The 19,825-nt window shown below is 40.4% G+C and overlaps 1 long non-coding RNA gene across 1 annotated transcript in view; it reads left to right on the forward strand.

Moving 5' to 3' along the window:
* Nucleotides 1-3,918: 3,918 nt before the first annotated feature.
* Nucleotides 3,919-19,825, forward strand: part of LOC140917245 (uncharacterized) — a 38,240-nt gene continuing 22,333 nt past the window's right edge. Inside the window, exon 1 of the long non-coding RNA XR_012160762.1 lies at nucleotides 3,919-4,309. This is a non-coding gene — a long non-coding RNA (uncharacterized lncRNA). The remainder of the gene's footprint in view (nucleotides 4,310-19,825) is intronic.

Genomic DNA, 19,825 nt, shown 5'->3' on the forward strand with positions numbered 1-19,825 from the left:
CAGTTCATCCCCAGTTGTTTGGGTGACAGGGGAGACTTGCCCTCCCCTCTTTGCTAGGCTCCCTAATCCTTGGCCCTTAAAGAAACAGAAATGGGATTTTCTCCCAAACACTTCTTACTGGGACTGCTTCCTCTCTCCTAATATCTTCCAGGTCATTGCATCTATAATCAGACATTTCAGTTCTTAAAGAGCCATGGCAGGGTGGACAGACCATTAGGCAGTACACCCTTAAGGGAACAACTACTCAGTCACACTCTGACAGTGTGACTTTAAAACTGTATTGAAACCCAGGAAACTAGTTTTATGGAGTATTTTTAAATGCATGGAGGTAAAACTTAAATCCCATGGGTGAGATATTGGCCCCATTAAGTCAATGGTAAAACTCCTGTTGCGTCCATAGAGCCAGGATTCTGCCCAACTGTGTTAAGTACATGGGTGGGAGACTGAAGATTTGTATGGTATTTTAAAACACCAGCTACAGATTATTCCCTCTCTTTTTGGCACCTAGGAGCTTGTTCCCAACCTGAGTATTGGTGTCTTCTGAGCTCCACCCTGAGATAAATGTGAGTAACTAGTCTGCCTTTAGTTCCCTTCACAGTCAGTGGCAATCAAAGAATATTGTGCATCTATCAGTGTGCAAAGACCGGTCCTTTATTAATGGTCAGGACCCAGAAAATGCAGATATTTCAGACTGCAGCTTAAACTGATCTGGGCAACTGAAATAATAAAGGTCAAAGGAACTACTTTCTAGTCTCTACTTACCATGCATGCAGTGTTATCATTTACAATTAAACATGACATTTCAGTAAACAGTGCTCGTATTGAGGCTAATAGAGCACACAGGAGACTGCTATCAGCTGGAGAGAGAAGGGTTGGAGTGTGGGGAGGGAGACAACTGATTAAGCAAATTTTTCTACTGGCAAAGAAAAAACAGAAATCTGTGGATTAACATTTTTAACTCCACCCAGACTAAACTTTTGAAACATTGCCCAACGTTATTCACTTTCAAGGAGCTAATGCTAAAAGTCAGCTGTGAGAAAACATATTTACATTGATGTGGCTCTTTTAGATCACTGCTTGCCAAATAACTTAGTAAAAATATAAAATCACACTGATTTTTGTTACATGACATTACCTTTTATGTGTAAAAAAAATGTTTGAGCAGTTTTGAATACTTCACATACAAGACTTTCCTGTATCCTTGTATAAAGTCTTTTATTAAATATGAGCTAATCAAGATAGGTGAAACTTCCATTTTAAAAAAGAATATGGCATAATAGAAAAATGGAAATAATTTTATATCATACATATAGATCCAGCACTAAACACTGCATTGGTTTTGAGAAAGTGTGCTCAGACTAGAATATTTCCTCATTAAAGGCTAGAATGTAGCTCCCTCATTCTGCATCATTATTAGCATTTACTACAATTGACTTCAAAGGGACTATTCACGGCCTAAGGTACTATTCAATTTGGCTGCCAGTATCGCAGTCTGGCCTTTACCTAGATCTTCTCCGGGCCTCTGCATACACTGGAAGATTGAAAAGAATTAGAATCTTGTTTTTGAAAATCAAATTTAGAAAGATCTTAAAAATGTGATATTTCTCAAAAAGTGATCCCAAAAGGAAGAATTCATTTCAATGCTGAAAAAAGTCCCCACGATGTAGATATTATTCAAATTTTTTTCTGAATCCAAATAAATCTGTGGGTAAATTATCTGTCAGTTTTGAGTACTCATGGACGTTAATGGGAGCTGAGCACTCAGTGCTTCACAAGTCAAGCAATCCTGCCCTTTGCAGCACTGGGACCTTAGTGAAGTCAACGCAAGTAAATATTATGCTTGGAGCTGATTTATGGCTTATAACAACAATCAGTAACCCATTAACTCCCTCTTTTTGTCCTATGATTGCTCAGGTATTAATAGGGTACTCTGCCTTGAATGGTCTCTTACAATGCATGCTAACTACTTATGCTAAACTATCTGGTCCACCTTGCATTTAGCTGTGATGCTCTCAGTACCTTTCCCAGACCTGAAGAAGAGCTGTGTGTGTCTCAAAAATTTCTCTCTCTCATCGACAGAAATTGGTCCAATAAAGGATATTACCTCACCCACTTTCTCTCTCTAATGCTTATTAGTAGGCATTTGCAGGCTTGGGAACCAGGCTTGGAGTCACACACACTGAACCATCTCCCCTCCCCCCACCCCCACCCCATTTAATAGTAGCAAAATGACTGACCAAATATTTTATCAACTATAATTGGTTAATAACATAGTAAACTCATCCTGATTGGCTAATAATTAAATCACACACTGTTTTGATATCATGTGCTGCAAAGAGCCACAGGAGACCCATTAAAGAGCCACTTGCGGCTCCCGAGCCTCAATGTGAGTGCCACTGTGATAGACATTAAAGGAATTAGTAGTGAAGACATATAGCTACTTTAAACCAAGTGTATTGTAGACCTTGGATTTAGTCCATTGTCCCACTCAGAAGATTTCAAATACTCTTAAGAAAAAGACAATCAACCATTTCATCCAATATCTGAAAAGAGGTTTAATCCTGCAGCCAGTATATCTTATTCTCCCCAAAATATACAAAACTACAACCATGAAAAGCTGATCAGCCAAGAAAGATGATGAATTAAGTCACTAAATGCATTACTTCCTGTATAATATATACCAAAGCTTGCCTTTTTGTAATGTTTGCTGTGTAACTACGGCAGCATTTTAAGAGACACATTGAATTCCTCTCAAACATAGACTCATATATTCATTGATATTAAGGTCAGAAGGGACCATTATGATAATCTAGTCTGACCTCCTGCACAATGCTGTTTGTCCTCAGTAAAAATTCAGCTTTGACAATAAATAATACTGCTTCTCGCCAAACTGTAAACTCAGCAGGAGCAGGCCCTGCAGTGCTGTGAATAAACATCTTGGTGTATGTCCTCTGTATATACTCAGCATGCAGTACTTGGTTGCTACCTCATATTTCTAATATCCCTGGAAGTTATTGCTTAAATAAAATAGGTTTCGTAAGAACATGCAGTTCCCAATGAGTGTATTCTGACATCCATAGTACTGCTCATGAATGCAGCTATTACCATGGCAAACAAGCATCGGTTTTAAAATAGTATGTTGGTGATAATTTGTAGTTTACACTGGCATCTTAGGTTCACAACAAAACAAATGAGAAATTGAAATATTTCATTTCAAAAATGCCAAAATAAAACCATTACAATTTTTTTCTCAATTAATAAAAAAGTCTATCCTCTGTGCTCCCAATACCTGTAAATGAGTGGATAACAGAGTTATCTTGTTGAAGTGTGTAGGCATTGTGCTGGTCCTCTGCACAACATGAATTTAATCTGCCTTGAATATGGACCATTTTAGAACAACAGAAAATACTCCAGGTGTTTGGAATACATCGGTTTAAGGGAACAAGCAGAGATGGGCCTAAACCAAAAATCCCAGCTCTAAAACCCGCACCTAACCTTAACCTAGAATCTAAACTTAGATGTGTCTATATTCTGAATTTTTCAATTTGTCTGTATCACTATAATGGCCCAAAATACCCCTAGTGTTTGGGCTTATAGATCCAGATCTAGATGTAAATTCTACAGATCTGCTCCTGCCCTGTTTTTCAGAGGAAGAACATCATGCTATGTCTGGCACCATGGCGAAGTTATCCTCATATCAAATGGACTGGGAAAAGCTCTGTGTTTGATCTTAGTTATAGCTGTGACAGTCTGCATCCCTATGTTCACACTTTTTACAAGACTATGATAAATTTTGTACAAAATATGCCTTGTGAAGTATCATTTGAAAACTCAATTTGCTGATTATTATTGTCCAGGTAAAATGTGTGTTGCAGTATTGTATCCAAAATTATAAAATTCTGCCAGTGACGTTGTTGTGACATGGTCCAAGTTTAGAAAAGCAGGCACAAGCCAGTTCCTTAGATACAAAAGGCAAACTGATGCCTCAGAAAGGTGACAACAAAATCAAATGGACTATCACCTTGTTAAGCGGCTATTCTTTGGCAGGAAAAAGGGTGAGAGTGAGAAATTTACATTTTGCCAAAGAAATAGCTGAAAGTTCCCATCCCCACAGACTTGCTGTCTCCTGAACCTTAGCTGGAGATGATTTTCAAAGGAAAAAGTATAAGGAAAGGGGAACCGATGCCCCAAATCATCTCTCCCTTCATCTCTACTTATGGCAACCACACCACTTGAAAGATGAAGCATCACTGAACTGGGGAAGGATCTGGGCTGAAAGATTTGGCCTGTAAGACTGCTAGAACGTATGGTGAGAGAGACCTTTTGGCTTTGAATTTACTTAGCTTGTTGAGTTATGTATTAGTTGCATTTTACCTTTTATTTCAAAGTAACCAATTCTGACTTTAATGCCTCTTTACTTGTAAACACTTAAAATCTCTTTCTGTAGTTAATAAATTTGTTTGATTGTTTTATCTAAGATAGTGTGCTTGGATTGGAGTGTTTGGGAAACTCCATTTGAATTAACAGGATTTGTGCAAATCATTTTCTATTAATAAAATGACAGACTTTAAATGAGCCTGTATTGTCCAGGAGAGGGCTGGGCAATGCAAGACGCATATTTCTGGGGGAAAGTCTGGGACGGGGAAATTGCTAGTGTTGCTCTGCAGCGTAATTCAAGGGTGGCTGGCTGTAGCACTCTTGCAGTACAGCTGGGAGTAATTTACATGCTGGAGGCTGTATGTGAGCAGGCCAGGGTTGCTATCACAGCAAAGCAGTATAAAAGCACCCAGGATGGAGAACTGGGGGGTGGGGGAACAGCTGTTCAACAGTCCAGATTGTACCCCAGGGAATGTCACAGTAGCAACTATCATATTTGTCTTTTTTTTTTTCCTTCACAGGAACTAGCAGCTTGCTTATACAGAGTTAATTTTAAAAATATCTATTTTCTTGTGAACCTATGTATGTAATTAGGGACTAGACAGACTTGTTTAAATGGTTCCAAAACAGAGTATTCGTGTAGCTGTAAAGTATTGTTGTTGTGGTCAAAGTATTACATAGTAGGGGTTACCCAGGATGGTGTTCTCTTTCAATTAGAATGTTTAAGTTTGGCAGGGCTTGTTCTTGTAGACAAAGTACTACACTATCATTATTTTTTAGCCTACTCCAGATGTTTTCAGCTGGGATTTGAACATTCTATACTATAATCTTCTTAATAAAAAAAACATACAGGGTTTTAAAATAATGCTTCCTCTACGGTGGATGTGGGGACCACTATATATAATTATATAATTTTTATATAATTATATATAGTACATGAATCTGTGAATTTATATGGCCATTATGATGTTCCCGCCTCTCGTCTATAACTTCATTGAATCTACAAGCAGGTAAATCCAACTGAGTCGCATGAATGATGAGCATGTCCCATAAATCTTGTAATTTTGACTATCTATCTGTGTAGTTTCTGGGTTTGTTTCCCCTCCTTCCCCTTTTCTAATTTTTGTTTTAACCAGGGCACTACATGAGGAGTTCTGCTTTCTGAAAACTTGTTTAAAAATGTTTATAAATTAAGTCATTATACTTAGTGAACATAAATCCGGTACAGAAAACAAAACACCCTTTGCCATGCAATCTATCAATATGTGGGATTAGGGAGGGATCCAAGAATGTCTGGGCCAACTATAAATGATGTCCAAATAATAAAGTAATGTTTCCAGCCTAAATACCATATTTGCTTCCAAATACCCAATTTCTTCCCCACGTGCACAGCCTAATCAGTCATGCTGTATACTGAGGAGTTCTCAAAGGTTGGTGTGGTAGGAGCTGCTAGAATAGCAACAGCAGAGCATCAGGACTGGAGTAGCCTCTGCGGCTTGTTCCTACCCCACATTGTACGGAGACAGCTGGCAGATCAGCTGTGTGGTGAATTTATCACCTGGCTCTGTCCAGCCCCAAATCTTTGATATACAGGAAACCCCCAGGACTCAGATTCTTGTAAAGGCTTAGAACTTGGCCATATTTGGATGAATTTTCATAGGAATGTGGCTTTATGGCATGGAAGTGATGAGTGCCTCTTGTGCAAACTTTCCATATTCTCACCCCCCCATTCTGCAGTGTAGAATGGCTCTGATTACTGCTGGGCAAAAAATGTTCAGACAAAACTTTTTTTGATACAGATTTGAGTAAACCAAAATATTTCATGAGTTCATGTCATTGTTTCTGTCCAAAAACACAAACAAAAATTCAGAAAAATATTGAAACATTTTGTTTTGACATTTTTGAAATGAAACATTGAAATTTCTCAATTTGAAATGACTTTTCATTTAGAAGTTTACTTTAATTTATTTTAAAAACAATTGAAAAAAGTTTTAAAATCTCTAAAATGAAATGAGAGGACTATTAGACAGCAAGATCTAGCAAAAGTCCAAAAAAAGACTTTGTTCGGGTCGAACAAAGCATTTTGTTCCACCTGAAATGAAATTTGTTTCTAATTTTTGGTTCACCAAAAATTTCTGTTTCAGACCAACCTGAAATTAATCTTCTTTTTGGATTTTCTGGTATGGCCAGTGAACAGAAAAATCAGTAATTCCAGTTGTGACCATACCCTATTTATGTTTTTATTGTCTATGTGTGGTATGGAAAATGTTATGACCATGTTAAAGAATCATGCTTCAACCTGAGTAGATCTAAAAATGATTCCAAGGATGGTTTGACTAAGGCTTTATCCTTATTATAAAACAGTTAAGAGACAATCTGCATTTGAAAATTGGAGCTGTGTTTGAATACAGGTTAAGGGATAACTGTGTTGTAACTAGGCTGCCTGACTTGGTTTAATCTGTAACATAAACATAGTCCCTGTCTGCACCGTTGTTACCACCCGTGGAGCTGCACCAGTGGTGAATTACCCATCAATTTTTCCCCCTAGGATACATAAGGCCTTCTGTCATTTTCTCCTAATGGTATTTTTTTTTTAAAGACAAGTTGAAATGAATTCCAAGATTAAGTGCTTCAATTTGTGAAAGGTTTTGAGTGGCTTTTTTTTCTTGGTAAAGTGCTTTGTGGGTCAGACTGGATGATGGGGTCACAACAGATGACCAAGTGGTCTTTTCTCACCCTACTGTCACTGAATCCTTTCTGTTGATGATAATGTGCTTACATCTGGGAAAGGTTGCAAGGCTTGGGGAGAGCAGTCAACATGTAAAGCTTGCAATGACAGCATTTTTGTTTGAGAAAAATGTTGTGGTTTTTTATTTGTCTTTGTTTCATTATAACTCTGTTAACAGCTATTCTAGAGAACAGGGGCTGGGAAATCAGCCAGTTTAATTGTTTTACGTTAGATGATATTCATAGATGGTACAAAAAAAAAGTCCCAAAAATATTGTTTTTCCTGTTGCTCTCCAACTTTAGATTTTAAGTTGTGAAGCTTTTTGTTTATTAACTTTTGTTAACTAGTCTTTTAACTTCTCATGACACAGGTTCAACTCTTGAATAAGTTACTCAAGTGAAACTGAGTCTACTCAAGTCTAAGTTACTCAAGTGAAAATGGGCATTCATGGCTAAATAGTCAATTGGTAGAGGCTGAAATCAAGATGGAAAAATTTGTGTGCACCCACCTACAACATGCACGTTTACAAAATCTGCCTGCACTAACTAGGTAATTGCTTATGCTGCCAGGTACCAGGAATTCTAGTTGCATGTGCACTTACTTCCATACACCAATGCAATTACCTTTCACAACAGCGAAAGTGCATGAATATGCATGTGTTTTTGTTGTTGTTGTTTCAGCTGAGCTCCCTTTTGCACGGGCAGAAAATTTGGGAAGAGGCCCAGAAACAGCATAGCAGACATTTTGCACGTCAAACCTGAAATGCGTTGGTAGTACTGTCTTTGAAATCTTACACAGTGCCAGCTGAGCTAAACGTAGCTGTAGCTGGTGATCCTGGCAGCTCACTTTTGAGTATCGAAAAAACAAAACATTAATACATTGCAAATTAAAACAACCAAGCTATTAACAAAGGGCCTGTGATCCGCAAACCCCTCAATTTCAGCTGGCAAGGGGTTACAAGAATATCCTGCTATGAACATCCTGGTTCATCAAAGAATGTCATGTAAGGTATCAAAGGAAAGTGAATGTCACCCTGGTTATGAATATAATTGTAAAAGCCTGACCTGGAAAACCTCTAAGAAAGGAGATTCCACCTCCTCCCTAGGTAACCCATTCCAGCGCTTCACCATCCTCCTAGTGAAAAAGTTTTTCCTAACATCTAACCACTGCAACTTGAGACCATTACTCCTTGTTCTGTCATCTGGTACGACTGAGAACAGTCTAGATACATCCTCTTTGGAACCCCCCTTCACGTAGTTGAAAGCAGCTATCAAATCGCCCTCATTCTTCTCTTCTGCAGACTAAACAATCCCAGTTCCCTACTTAAATGTTACCTGTATATACATCTTGCAATGATTATGAATCTTGACAAAGTTATGAGCTTTTCAGAGCTACCTATATATTATCCTTTGTGGATAAATATCCTACAAGGCATGTGTCTGGTGTAATGAGTTTGTTTGGTCTGAGGTGAGTGAATCATAGAATATCAGGGTTGAAAGGGACCTCAGGAGGTCATCTAGTCCAACCTCCTGCTCAAAGCAGGACCGATCTCCAACTAAATCATCCCAGCCAGGGCTTTGTTAAGCCTGACCTTCAAAACTTCTAAGGAAGGAGATTCCATCACCTCCCTAGGTAACGCATTCCAGTGTTTCACCACCCTCCTAGTGAAAAAGTTTTTCCTAATATCCAACCTAAATCTTCCCCACTGCAACTTGAGACCATTACTCCTTGTTCTGTCACCTGCTACCACTGAGAAAAGTCTAGAGCCATCCTCTTTGGAACCCCCTTTCAGGTAGTTGAAAGCAGCTATCAAATCCCCCTCATTCTTCTCTTCTGAAGACTAAACATCCCCAGTTCCCTCAGCCTCTCCTCATAAATCATGTGCTCCAGTCCCCTAATCATTTTTGTTGCCCTCTGCTGGACTCTTTCCAATTTTTCCACATCCTTCTTGTAGTGTGGGGCCCAAAATTGGACACAGTTCTCCAGAAGAGGCCTCACTAATGTTGAATAGAGGGGAATAATCACGTCCCTCAATCTGCTGGCAATACCCCTACTTATACAGCCCAAAATGCTGTTAGCCTTCTTGGCAACAAGGCCACACTGTTGACCCATATCCAGCTTCTCGTCCACTGTAACCCCTAGGTCCTTTTCTGCAGAACTGCTGCCTAGCCATTCAGTTCCTAGTCTGTAGCGGTGCATGGGATTCTTCCGTCCTAAGTGCAGGACTCTGCACTTGTCCTTGTTGAACCTCATCGGATTTCTTTTGTCCCAATCCTCCAATTTGTCTAGCTCCCTCTGTATCCTATCCCTACTGTCCAGTGTATCTACGACTTCTCCCAATTTAGTGTCATCTACAAACTTGCTGAGGGTGCAATCCACGCCATCCTCCAGATCATTATTGAAGATATTGAAGAAAACTGGCCCCAGGACCGACCCTTGAGGAACTCTGTTTGACACCGGCTGCCAACTAGACTTGGAGCCATTGATCACTACCAGTTGAGCCCCACAATCTAGCCAGCTTTCCATCCACCTTACAGTCCATTCATCCAGCCCATACTTCTTTAACTTGCTGGCAAGAATACCGTGGGAGACTGTATCAAAACCTTTGCTAAAGTCAAGATCATACAGTGCGCCAGTGCCAGAGCTGGGGTTCCTGATTCTTAACCCCATGCTCCAACCTCTAACCCACGCTGTCTCCCTGCCCTGTTGAGGGGAGGAGGGGATCCTCTTTTCTCCATGGGTTCAGAAGACCATTGCATTTCTGCTGTATTAGAGCAAGGGATCAGGAATCCTGGAGTCCATATAGATGCCCTGGGTGCTGTGGAACACAGATCCACATGGTTTCATTGCACCTCACACTTGTGGTGGGGAAAGGTGAAATGATGTGAAAGATGAGAGGGCCAAGTGCATCTACATCTACACAGTTTCAGTGGCCATTTCCCATCCCACATATAGGCCCACACAACATACCGTGCTGGTTCTGTAATGAGGCTGGACTAGTGGTCGCAGAGCACCTCCACTGCCATATTCCTTTTCCCCACAAAAAAAGGCTATGCCAAGCCTGTGTATGTAGGCTCTACACAGAATATAGGATTGGCCAACAGTCAGAGACAGGGGAGCTTTGCATTTAACCAGAGACTTGTTTTCTCTACTAATTAACTTTGGTTTCACCTACTGAGAACAAGGTACCAGTGAACACAGCAGACTATTGATACCTACAATTTTCTGAAAGAATTCAGTCATTTAGTCTGTTCTAAACTCCAAGAGATAAAGAAGAGTAATGGTACTGTTACCCCAGAACTTGACCAAGCTAACTGCAGCCACAGTATGTGAATTCAGCCACCATTAATTAATAAAATAGACCACCACATAGCTGAGCGTTAATTTGGACAAGCAAGGCTTTTGGAGGCAAGGTCAAATACTAGCTTCAGGTTTGCAGTTTCTGTTAACTAGAATGGGAGGAGGGGAGAAGAGAGTCAACAAATTATGAGACTGAAAGAAAATAAGTGGATAGAGACCTTGAGTTTGGGTGTCTTTGATATAGACTCCTATTATGGCTAAGATTGTTAAGAATGTTTTATTGATTAGTAGTTTATTGAAGTTAGGAGCAGTGATGACCCAGTAGGGGTCACTATGAGCTATGTGTTTTGTAAAAGCTAGTTATAAAAAGAGAAAATAATAGAGGGTATTTGGAGCAGTTTTCTGAAGGTATCCTGAGAGACTTTTTCCTCCTGCCCTACTCCCAGGCAGGGAAGTGACCAGCCGTTGTTGACCTGCTGCTAATTACTCAATTCTATCTCAGACATTAGGTAGTTATTTGGGATGTCCTAAACCTATTGCTTAAATCTAACAAATAGTAGTTTTAGATAAGAGCACACTTATTTGTATCAATCTTTTATCAGCCAGAAGTGCTGTGTTCCCACTGATTTATTCCTGACACTACCTGGAGTGAAATAGATAAGTTACCACTGCTTTGGGTTTGAAGACTCTGGGTAACAGTACTACTTTGACTGAACACACTGACTGACAATATGCTGACATTTTAAAAGCATTTAGATGTGGTTGGTTTAAACACGTGGCCTCTTTTGTACAGTTTGCGAATATGTTTCTGGAAGGTGAATGAGAGGAACAGAGTGCAGAATATGCTTGCAGCAGAAAGTATTGCTAGCAATTTTAGTGATTCTCCAGCCTAAGACTGAAGATTCTTTGCAATTTACAGAAAATTCAAACAATCTGCCTCTAAAGTAATAGCTCCAGGGAGAAAAATATACTCTTTACATGCTGCAGTATCCCACTTAATGGAAAGAGCCTGTGCCTGAAGAAAACTGCCTAGAAAATACTAAATAGTACCCCATTCTAGAACGTAACAGAGCAGATATGCCCTATCCTTCATTCATTTGATTCAACAAAACAGATATCTTTCAGTTACCCTGTATCAGTCAATATTACAGAAGTCATCACCAGGGTCTTATAACAGCTTTACTTCACTTAAGTGCAAATGACTCAGAAGTAATATATGGACATAGCAGAAATCTTATGCAAAGAATGACAGATAGGTCACAGAGCAATGTTAAGTTAAACTGAATGACCAGTCCTGGGCATTTCATTCCTACAATAAAGCTGGAGGGCTTGAATCAAGCCCTTATGGCTTTCAGATACCTTATCAGGCACACACAGAAGCATGATCTTTCAGGAAATTCAGTCATATATTCAGTCAGAAGAACAATAAACAAAGCAGGATCTTCGGAGACAGCAGGCATTAAATCAGTTCTCTGTGTGTCATAGCAACAATTTTGTTAGTCAAGGGCTCATAGTAGGAAAAAACAAACACTAAACTTCAGACAAAACTTTCACACTGTGGTTTTTTTCCCCAGTCTACAAGCATAATGACCCATCACTTCCTGCAATAGTGATCTGTTAGCTATATAAACCACTTACACACATTAAAAGATGTCTTTTGAAGACAGAAAAAAACAAAGCAATCATGCTGGTCTATCTCACTAACCTTTCAAGCCCAAGGTTTGCTCACCAACTTGTGTATCTTTAAAACAAAATGTTTAGCTTACTAAGAGACATTGCAGATATGAGTCAGAGAGCTACTCAAAAAAATCAAGGGAATTTTTCATTTTGGAAAGTTATCCTCTCATCTTCCTTATGTGATTGGAGTCCTGTAAATGAAATCGCCCGTAGCAATCAGTTAGATAAAGACAAATATTATGTGGAGAGCCATCTTTTATCAAAGCACTCAGATCTTTAGGTCAGGGAAAAGCATTTACCAATAGCATTATGTGGCAGAGACATGGAACCACAACAAATGTTTTGGGGTCAAAGCATAATACTTTGGATTTTGTTCCTATTTTATGTATATTTTAATTATTTTAAAAGCATTTAATCCATGGCTAGGCACTATCCATACAGCAAAGTAATAAATACTGGCTGTCCAACCCAGAATAATTCTTCTTCTTTATTACCTGTGATATATGAAGGTGCGGGGAGTAGCTCTCTTTGATGGACACCCAGCCAGCCAGTTAGCTGTAAAATCTATCTTGGTCTATTCTCTGCTTGCTTTACTTGTAAAGGGTTAACAGACCCAAAGTTAAAAGAAAAGGAGTGGGCACCTGACCAAAAGAGCCAATGGGAAGGTAGAACTTTTTAAAATTGGAAAAGAAGCTTTCCCTTTGTCTGTCGTTCTCCGGAGAAGGAGACATGGAGGAACAATGCTATGTAAGGCTTAAACCAGGTATGAAAATTCATCTTCCATACTTAGAAGAAATTATTTGGCTAGGAAATGTTTAGTTAGACCCAATCAGGGTTATTTTTTATTTTGGCTTGTGACTCTCCTCTGTGCTAACCCCAAATGCTTCTGTTTGCTTGTAACCTTTAAGCTTAACCCCCAAGAAAGCTATTTTGGGTGCTTGATTTTTGGAATTGCTCTTTTAAAATCTACCAAAAGCCTAAGTTCCAGGTGTATTTTCTTTCTTTTTGTTTTTAATAAAATTTACCTTTAAGAACAGGATTGGATTTTTGGTTTCCTAAGAGGTTTGTGCATATGCTGTTGATTAGCTGGTGGCAACAGCTAAATTTCCTTTGTTTTCTTTCTCAGCTCTTCCCCAGACGGGGGTGGGGGTGAAAGAGCATGAGGGTACCCCACAGGGAGGAATTCCCAAGTACTCCTTCCTGGGTCTAAGGTTGGGTTTTTTTGCATTTGGGTGGTGGTAGCGTTTACCAAGCCAACATCAGAGAAAAGCTGTAACCTTGGGAGTTTAATACAAGCCTGGAATGGCAAGTATTAATTTTTAGAATCCTTGAGGGCCCTCACCTTCTGCACTCGGAGTGACAGAGTGGGGATTCAGCCTTGACAGTATCAGAGGATAAATATATCCATGGGCAGCTGCAACTGCCATTCAGATCTCCATGGGAAGCCCTCTTTACATGCCCACAGTAAGGGAACACAGTAAGCCCCCTAACTCTCTTGTGTAGGCTACCCACAGTGTTAGTAGCACTGCACAGGACAGAAGATCACCCTCTGCAGGGCTGCTACTCTTACCCCACCCAGGTGGGCACGGAGTAGGTAGGCAGGGATCAGGCGTGGACTCTGTACTCCTTCTGCAATACTCCATCCAGCCCAGTTGAACCAATGTGCCAGGTAAAGATAGGTCTGGCATGGGCTACTTTCAACCCTGGAGCCAGGAGGAACCAAGAACCAGATTGTGACTCTCAGATTCAGAATCTGGTTCCTGATCTACTCCTCGTTCAATACAGCTATGCATTACCCTTTGCTCAGGGCTTGTGGCAAAGCCAAAACTGAGGGCTAAGTGAGGAATAACAGAGATGCATGATTTAGATACACACACACACACGTTTACAGATATAAGCCAAATTCTGCTCTCATAGTTACACTAATGCAAATATGGAGTAATTCTATAGAAATCCAATGGAATTATTGAAAATTTATCCTAGCATAACTGACAGCAGAACTAGGCACACAAATTAGCCATTCTTCAGACTCACATTCTGATCCTAACTGTTAGGCTCACAAAATAATTAAACATTAGCCAATAGAATAGATCTGATTTACTGTAGTACTTCACAGTTTGATGTTGTGGTGCTCTGTGGGACACACTCAGTAAAATGGAAAGCATTTCAGATGGCAGGATCATGGCTGAGGCATGCCCGTAGGTTTGGCATATCACACAAGTCAGTAGTTGTATGTTGCAACCTAAAAATGAGCATGTGGCAAAGGTTTCAGTTTGCGGAGAGAATTAAGCACTGCATTTGTCTGTCAAGTAATTTACATTCTTATTGTCTCTTATGTGGTATTCTCATTCAGATGCACTATACATAGGTAAAATGAAGAATATTGTCACTATTATGGTCCAGATTCTCTGTAGATTTTCAAAGGAGCTCAGCACCCACAGTTATTTTGGTGCCCAATTATTTTGAATGTCTGATCCTTATTGTGAGTGCTGATGCTTCAAAATTTGACCCTTGTGACCTGCTGAAGGTCACATATGCAGAGCCAAGAATTGAACTCAGAGCTCAAGTACTACTCCTGCAGACTTAACCACAAGACCAGCTTTCCTCCCACCCTCATGTGTGTTAAATTCACTTGGAACATTTTATGCATAACAAAAATTACGTACGTTTCAGGAAGAAACTTAGAAAGGCATGGGAAAACTTTTGACTAATAGAGCAGCAATCAGACACTGAAATATATGCCTGTCGCTGTAGTTTTGCAAAACCCAACATATCATTGTTTTTACTATCACTAGTGAAAACTGTGTTCCTTGCAAGAGTGGAACTATGGAAGTGCAACACTGTATTGCACAATGCCGTCCAATTAAAATGAAGTGCCTTTATAGGGCATCAGCTATTTTTACATTGAAAATTTTCCCCACTGACGACACTTTTCAAAGATTTGCAAGGCTCTCACCATTAAGATTTGCCAATATTGTAAAATTTGACAATTTGTTGTTGGAATAAAAAATACAACCTTTTGGTCTTCTGAGAGTTGAAACCAGAAATTTATTTTACCTACTAAATTGTCAGTAACTGCTTCCCCCTGCCAGAAACCTTATGGTAGACAGAGGAAAACGATCCATTTAAACTAAGAGAAATCTCTTATTTGGTAGCCTGTATAAAAATTAAACGGTTCGAATGTTGAATGCCTCTAAAACTGATTGGGACACTCTTTTCCTGATAACTTTATTCATAGCACGTATTGAACACAATTTTCTATTGTACTAGGTTTTTGCAGCATCACCACATGCATCTGGGATGCTGTCCAAACTTAAAACCAATATTGAACCAAACTAGTGTAAACTAGGTAATCAGGTACTGTGACCACACAAAACAAGAAGAGAAAAAGAAAAAGATCCATAAAGGCTGGGAAGCTTTTCTGTGAGTGCAGAGTGTAACAGATGTGCATATGTTTTTTACAAACATAATACAGCCTCCTTGTCTATTCCAACAACAGAAGACAACGGAAGTCTATCCCATCAAAAATAGCAGTGAGAGAAATGGAAAATGGAACAAACCAGTTCTGGAATTCATAACTCGAATGAGCTAACATACCGTAAGCAGGACCTCCAATATATTGCATATCATAAATGATTTTAGTTTTCTTTGGTAGTGTTATCATTCTGCCCTAGCTGATGTAAACTTTATTATTTCAAAGGACAGGTTGCCCTTGTTGTAATGGAATAGGCCACCAGTAGCAACACTAATTTCAGAGTCAATTACATACTATCATTACCAAGAAAGTGGGAGAGGAGCCCTTCACATACAATCTATTTCCCAAGGGCATGTGTCCGCATCACAAAGCCCACATCTGGCACCAAATGGCCAAGGACTGAAGGGGCCACTGTGATTGTTCTCTGGGTACTCAACAACTGAAAGTCACCTTGCTATTCTCTGCCTTTACCGAGAGGCAGCTTACCTGTGGTGGCTGGGTGTCAACTCCCCAATACCACTAGCCTGTTAGCCATTCAAGCATTCTCCCCTGGCTATACCAGCCCTCTCCTCACCTTACAGATTAACAATAGGTGTACCCCAGTCCCTGAGCCCCTTTGGATCATTCCCCTGTGATATCCAGCCCCTGACACTAGCTATTCACAGAAATCCCAGATCCTCTGTTCCTAAAGGAGCAGTGTATCACATTTTTACCTTAAATCACTGCTTCTGTGAAATCACGCACACTTGTGAGCACTTACAGTAAAACAAAACTAAGGCTTATTTAAGAAAGAATGGAGAGTTAACTGGAAACAAGAGAGAATAGTGGAAACATATGGTTACAATAAACAAAACAAAATCTGGGTCTACCCTTATTAATAGTTACCTTTCCTATTTAATAAAGAAGGTTCCTCCCCACCCCCCCCACCCCCAGTTCAGGCTGTTGCAGAGCTGACTGGCTTCACAGGAAACAGGATTTTTTCCTACTCCCCAAGATGTCTCCTTCCTCAGTGAAAGGATACAGAGTGCCTTTCCCCTCCCTGTGTACTGAAACAGTCTTGTCTTTATTCATAGGCAAGGTAATTCTCTGGGTGTTGTAATGTTCCTTTTATACCACCCAGTGGTTTTGATAGTTTGCAGTTAACTCTGATGATTTCCATTGAAAGACTTTGGATGGAGCAAGTCTGAACAATTGAACCTCACATTACAGCACTGGCTAACTAGGATGGAGTGATGACTCCTTTCTGCTTCAATGGGCCATCACTGAGACATAATATCCCCTGGTGACTAACTTTTACTCCAAGTTCATAAAACATAATTTCAGTATAATTACATTACTCCTTAAATGTTACCTGTATATACATCTTGCAATGATTATGAATCTTGACAAAGTTATGAGCTTTTCAGAGCTACCTTATATATTATCCTTTGTGGATAAATATCCTACAAGGCATGTGTCTGGTGTAATGAGTTTGTTTGGTCTGAGGTGAGTGAATCATACAATCATAGAATATCAGGGTTGGAAGGGACCTCAGGAGGTCATCTAGTCCAACCTCCTGCTCAAAACAGGACCGATCCCCTACTAAATCATCCCAGCCAGGGCTTTGTCAAGCCTGACCTTAAAAACTTCTAGGGAAGGAGATTCCACTACCTCCCTAGGTAACGCATTCCAGTGTTTCACCACCCTCCTAGTGGAAAAAGTTTTTCCTAATATCCAACCTAAATCTCCCCCACTGCAACTTGAGACCATTACTCCTTGTTCTGTCACCTGCTACCACTGAGAACAGTCTAGAGCCATCCTCTTTGGAACCCCCTTTCAGGTAGTTGAAAACAGCTATCAAATCCCCCCTCATTCTTCTCTTCTGAAGACTAAACATCCCCAGTTCCCTCAGCTTCTCCTCATAAGTCATGTGTTCCAGTCTCCTAATCATTTTTGTTGCCCTCAGCTGGATTCTTTCCAATTTTTCCACATCCTTCTTGTAGTGTGGGGCCCAAAACTGGACACAGTACTCCAGACCTCACCAATGTCGAATAGAGGGGAACGATCACGTCCCTTGATTTACTGGCAATGCCCCTACTTATACAGCCCAAAATGCCATTGGCCTTCTTGGCAACAATGGCACACTGTTGACTCATATCCAGCTTCTCGTCCACTGTAACCCCTAGGTCCTTTTCTGCAGAACTGCTGCCGAGCCATTCGGTCCCTAGTCTGTAGCTGTGCATTGGGTTCTTCCATCCTAAGTGCAGGACTCTGCACTTGTCCTTGTTGAACCTCATCAGATTTCTTTTGGCCCAATCCTCCAATTTGTCTAGGTCCCTCTGTATCCTATCCCTACCCTCCAGCATATCTACCACTCCTCCCAGTTTAGTGTCATCTGCAAACTTGCTGAGGGTGCAATCCACACCATCCTCCAGATCATTTATGAAGATATTGAACAAAACCGGCCCCAGGACCGATCCCTGGGGCACTCCACTTGATACCGGCTGCCAACTAGACATGGAGCCATTGATCACTACCCGTTGAGCCCGACAATCTAGCCAGCTTTCTATCCACATTATAGTCCATTCATCCAGCCCATACTTCTTTAACTTACTGGCAAGAATACTGTGGGAGACGTGTCAAAAGCTTTGCTAAAGTCAAGGAACAACATGTCCACTGCTTTCTCTTCATCCACAGAGCCAGTTATCTCGTCATAGAAGGCAATTAGAGTGCTTTGCAATGAGCTGGGAACCCTTTTCCCAGGAGCCTCTGTGTCACACTGACCTACCCTTCAGAGAAGGAGGGTCTGGGAAGAGGAAGTGGTGATAAGCATGTGAGGGGGATAATTTCATGGAGGCATGAACTAACAGGGATTGATCCTGTGCTGAACACTGCAAATTGAGCATTGCAGTCTGCTGTTCACAGGGCATGGCACATCATATCTCAGCATGGCTTCTTCAGCCCTAGTCTGCATCTCACTCTGGGTTGGTCTGTCAGTCTCTTACTATGACTAAAAGAAATTATCTTTTCCTTGCTGAAACAGTGGAAGTTCTGGAAGCTCTAGGGAATCAGACTATGACATGTGAAATAAAGATTTCTAAGAGCCTGGCAGGACAAATAAGCAAAAACTGAAAAAATATTTTCTTGATCAGCATAACTTCTGTATGTTAGCTGTCCACTGGAACTGACCAGAATATGGCAGACCAGTAATGGTAGAACAACACTGGAGAATGTTACATACTGCTCTTTGAAATGCAGCATGGTCCACTGGAGAATGCACTGGACTGTGAGCCATGAAACGTGGGATGTATGCCAGCTTGCTACTGACTTGCTGCGTGACCTTGGTCAAATAATTTCACTTCTTCATGACTTTGTTTGAACTTCCACCCTTGGTCTGTCTTGTCTATTTAGCATGTAAGCTCTTTGAGAATGTCATTACTACATGACTATAAATTGCTTAGCTCAATAGGGCCTTGACCTAGTTGGTGCCTCTAGGTACTATCTAATATAAATAACAACAACAACAGTGTTACACAGAACTAAAGACAAATATGGAGATTTTTCAAGGCAGTCCACAGAATTCAGACAACTGTCCAATAGAACTGTCTGAAACCACTAGACCTGCTTTGCGGATCTCAACCAATAGATAATTAAGAACAGTTGTACTTTTCACTTATTGCTTGTCCTTTAATTCAAGCATCTGAAAGTGCTTTACAAATAACAAAGTCTCATAATACCCTTGTGAGGTAGATATTACTGTACCCATTTTACAAATGGCTAAACAGAGATTGCAAGAGAGGACATAGAGCAAGACAACGACACAGCCAGGAATAGAAACCAGGATTCCTGACTTTAAGGCTATGTCTACCGTTGGCGCTCGACATGTGATTCCCAGCTTGCATAGACATATTTACGCCAGCTGTCAGCAGGCTAAAAAGAGTAATGTAGCTGCAGTAGCAAGGGCTAGCCGTGCTGAGTACAAAGCTGCCTGAACTGTGTGTGTAAGTACCTGGCATAGCTAGACTGTGCTGCCAGGTACCACAGCCTGTGCTATGCCAGCTACACTACTATTTTTAGTGTGCTAAAATGTCTACATGAGTATGTCTACAGGTAATCACACCTGTAGCTCCAAATGTAGACATAGCCTTGGTGCCCTATTCTAACCACTACTCAGTTCGGAAAGATGTCAGCAATATAGAACTCTCTCAGTGTCCAGAGACATTTCCCTTCCATGTCTGTCTACATTATGAATTTCTAGAACGTCATTTTAAAATGACATGACAAAAATT

This window comes from Lepidochelys kempii, chromosome 9, assembly GCF_965140265.1.
Source record: "Lepidochelys kempii isolate rLepKem1 chromosome 9, rLepKem1.hap2, whole genome shotgun sequence".
NCBI lineage: Eukaryota > Metazoa > Chordata > Testudines > Cheloniidae > Lepidochelys > Lepidochelys kempii.